We start from the raw sequence: 4,376 nt of genomic DNA, 5'->3' as shown, positions 1-4,376 counted from the left end.
GCCCCCCCCGCAGTGCAACCCCCAGCCCCCCCGCAACAGCGCAGTCCTTCTGCACCTCAGCGCATCCACCCCTCGATGCAGCCCTTCTGCCCCGACATCGCGGGGGGAGGGAGTGGGGAGGGTGGTGAATTGTTTTTGGGCCGGTTTAGGGGGGCGCACGGCGTGGCGTGGGCGTCCGTGGGGCGCCTGCCCCAGGCAGGTCCGGAGGTTGCGTTGGAGGGAGGGGGAAGGAGTTTCCTCACCTCCGTCCAACAGCCCGGGTTGGCGGGGCACCGGGATGCGGGAGCTACTGTCGGGGGGGCTGCGGCTGAAAAGACAGCATTTTGGGGGGAAAAAACCTGGGGGAAGCCTTGGCTGTACTCGGGCTGGAGGGGCTGATTCGAAGCCCACAACAAGAGCGTTGGCCTCGGAAGGGTTTGGGTCAGATCTGGTACCTGGTCAGGGCTGGTGCTGCCTGGTGCCAAGGGGTTCGCCACCGGGGGCTGTCACCTGAAATGCCTTTGTGGGTGTCAGAGCCTCGGCAGAATGTGCCCACCCGCTGCCAGCTGTTGTGCTGCGTGGGGCTGGACGGGGTCCTGGGCCAAGGCTTTCCACAGAGCAAGATGTGCATCAGCTCCCTCTGCATTGCTTCGTGAGCCTCAGCTTGGAAGCAATGTTTTTAATCTTCTGCCTGGATCTTTGCTGGCCAGAACAGGCTGTCTCTAAAGCCTTTCCAGCTGTGAAAGGATACAGTAGTCCCTGTTTTGTGAGCCCTGAGATTCTGCTTAACAGTTTGAATATTCGGAAGGGATTGGGGCATGGTTTCTTTCACTCTGATCTCAGGTGCTACCCCCGTTGCCCCAGGTCCCAGATCCCCAGGAGGGAATGTTTCAGAGGCTTTGTGGTGGTGCCAGGGAGGGTTTCTCAGCTCGGTGTGGGGCAGTCCCTCCCAAACAGAGAGGTCAGCAAGTGAATCCACAGGCCAGGAGTAAGCAAGAAGACTCAGCAAAGTCAGGGGTGTGACAACGCCAGTCTCCAGTGGGACCCTGGAGGTGATTATTGTCAGCTACTTCACAGCACAAAAGGACAGAACAGTGGCACCATCTCTCCTTGCTTTTTCTGGTTTCCCCTCTAGTGTTCTGTGAAACGCTGGCATCTCCTGACCTTCCCTTCTCACGTCCTTCTTTCTGTGTCATTCCTCTGCTTTTCTCCTGCCTTTGCATGCGCAATTCTCCTGAAATATTTCCATATGTGGAGATTTTTGCAGACAAGATACCTGAAGCTCATGAATGGAAGCCAGCAAAGACTGTCTCAATGAATATTGATTCCAGAATAGAACAAAGAGAATATGAAAGAAATTTGTAAATCTCTCTCTCTGTTTTTCCCAGCGGACCACACTCAAGTAATGGTAGACAACAAATGTTAGGGTTTTCTTGTTCTATAAAAAGCCAGCAGGCTCAGTGATATTTCTGTCTAAATCATTTCCAGTATTTCTTCCGAAATCTCTGAAGCCATTAAAACATTTTAGAGATGAAATCACATCAAGTATTTTTGTAAGTAAAGCTGCTATGACGTTGATACAAACCATCTCTCAAACCACTAAGCTTTTATTTAAAAAAAAAAAAAAAAAGCTTTTATACATTTTAATTCAAGAGCACATATTTTTAGAAATATTTGCAGTCCAAATCTGTGACCAGACCCTGCAACTCTTTAAGATGCAACTCTTTAAGATGTGCTAAGTTTCCATCCAGAGGCCAATTTTTATGGCTGAGTTACCAATCCTGGAAAAAATGGGGGACTGATGAAACAAATAGTTGAGACAACAGTGAGCCCCACTTACCATTATTTACATTAACAACCAAAAAGAAAGTATAGTCAGGCCAGCAAACAACTCCTTAGCATCAGCTTATTCATCCGAACAGTTGGGTCAGGACCATGTTGTACCAGAAACTGTACAAACACAGAATGAAAGCACTCCAGACTACGGCAATGAACAGAGCAAGCAGATAGGGCTCTTTCCACTTCTCCCACTTAATCCTTTCTTTCAGGGGTTGCCAACTCTTGACAGTTTAAACAGTGAAATTAAATAAGTAAGTCAATTGTTGCGTTACCTGCGTAAGAGTGACAGCAAAAGACTTCCAGCGTGGCTATGGAGTAGATGGGGCTTTTTTCTTTGATGGTGCCATTAAAACCACCAGGTCTTGGTTCACCCTTCAGCCCTTGGGGCTTGTCTGGCAGTGCAAAGAGCTTGCAAAGTGCACTAAGCAGGAACCTGAGGGTCTGCCAGATGGGACAGAGGAGGGGTACGAGAAAGCAGAAAGTGAGAAGGACCAGTAAGCAGATGCCACTCTGCCCCATCCACCCACCCAGGCCTCCTCCCTGGTTGGGAAAGGGGATGTAGACCCTCCATAGGCTGCCTGTAAAGCACCAAAGAGAGAAACTGGCTTCAGCCTAAACCAACCCAGGCAAAGGTTTCTCAAGGAGAAAGGGGGATGAGGATGTCAGTGTGTTCCTACCCCTCCACAGGTGGCAGGGGTGAAGAGCAGGGTACTGCTCCCCAGCTGGCTGGGGCACTGCCACTGGCCATGTCACCCTTGGAGATGCCTGCGCCACCCCCACTGTTCACATGGGGATGTGGAAGTGCCTGAGTTGGCCTTGCTTTGCCCAAACACCAGGGAGAAACACAGAGCAAGAAATGGGTGCTTTTGCAGGGCTTTTCCAGCTCCCTGGGGTGTTTTTCATTTGAGATCTGCTCTGGCAGGTATGAAGGCTGGAAACACCATTAGCCCCCATCCCCCCCAAAAAAACCCGTACCCACCTATTTCCTCCAAAAAGCCAGATGCCCCATGTCAGTAAGTAGGAAATTTAAGTGGCAAGTCCAGAAAACAGTAAAGGTAGTCCTTGAAGAGAGAGAACACATTGTATTTTTCCATGATCTGGATCTGGTCCAGACAAATACGATGTATGCTTTGGCATAGTTTTCTGTGAGAATTTACGTTGCACACAGCACAGATAAAGCCTACACACACACAGCACACATACGTTAAAAACAAGAAGGACTTAAGAGAAACCATCCCGCTCCGTGTCATTTTCGGTGCACTGAGCAGAGGCTCAGGCAGAGTGGGTTCCTGTGGGCTCTGAGGCCCCATCCCTCTGGCGTTTAACACTCACCGTGCCCGAAACCTGTTTTGTGTTGAACGTCCCACACAGGTTACTGAGGAGCCTTTGGGGCTGCCAGAGCATGAAGGTCACATCAGCAGCCTGGGAGGCTGGAGGTGCACCTGAGCGCAGGTGGTCTGGGGGCTAAACTTAGAGGCAGGTTGCACAAACCCTGCTCCCACCTGTGGCCCATACCCTGCTTGGAAGCGTGAAAAGGAATGGGATCAGACATCCCCTCTGCTCCTGTATTTGGCAGCAATTCTTTGCTTCACTGCAGCCATACAGGAGCACAAGACCCCACACAAATCTTAGATGTTGCCCTAGGTCTTCCCCTATAAAGGGGGTGGGCATCTAACGTCTCTGCAGCAAGCAGCTCCTCAGCAGGACAGTGGGTGGAAAGGGCTGAGGCTAACTCACCGTTTGCACCCCCAAAATCCGAGATGCTGCCGGTCCCACGAGGCTCACAGCTCCAGGGGAACCTCTGAAGCCACAGCAAGCTTCATCTGATTTGTTGGGGTGGTGGAAACGGCCCTGCCCTGTAAACAAAGCAATCCTACTGAAATTTTATAAACAGAATAATTCTGGGTTTGCCAAAACAAAAGGTTGAAATGTTCTTTCCACAGGAAATGTGCTTTCCTGTGCCTTACTTTGTCTATTCTAGACATATCATTGACCTGAAAAAAAAAACCTTCCATATTTTTACCAAAAAGAAGCTTTGGCTTGTAGGAAGCAGCGTTCACGGCACCTGCCTAAGCCTGGCCAGAGCACTATGGCCCTCTCCCGAGCCCCCACCCCAATTCCTCCCTGCCTTTGTGGGGTCTCACACAGAGAGGGGCTGAGGGGGGTCAGAGCGGCGCTCGCTGCTGGGAGCGTCTGCCTTCGGGGGCCTGGGGTGGGCTTCTGCCTGGGAAGGACACTTTGAAGTGCTGATCACTGCTAAGCAGCTGCCCTTGCCAAAGCTGAGTAGCAGCCTAAGGAATTAAGTAAAACCCGACTTTAAAAGCACCGGACCTTTTCTGCCCCGAATACCCTGCGAGCTGCTGTGAAAAGCAGGGGTGACACGTTGGGCTGCTGTGGATGACCCCAGGCAGTGGGCAAGGCAGCTGAGAGGCAGATTCATCCTCTCCGCTGGTGAGCCCGTAAAAGCCCAGCTTTTTCTCTCTGTGCATCTACTGTTCTGGCTGGTTTTTAGGGAAGCAGGGGTTTGGTAGGTGCGGGCGCCGTGGCTCCTTTCTCAG

This window comes from Calidris pugnax, unplaced genomic scaffold (genome assembly GCF_001431845.1).
Source record: "Calidris pugnax isolate Ruff unplaced genomic scaffold, ASM143184v1 scaffold273, whole genome shotgun sequence".
Lineage (NCBI taxonomy): Eukaryota > Metazoa > Chordata > Aves > Charadriiformes > Scolopacidae > Calidris > Calidris pugnax.
The sequence above is the reverse complement of the archived record's forward strand: the minus strand, read 5'-3'. Positions refer to the sequence as shown.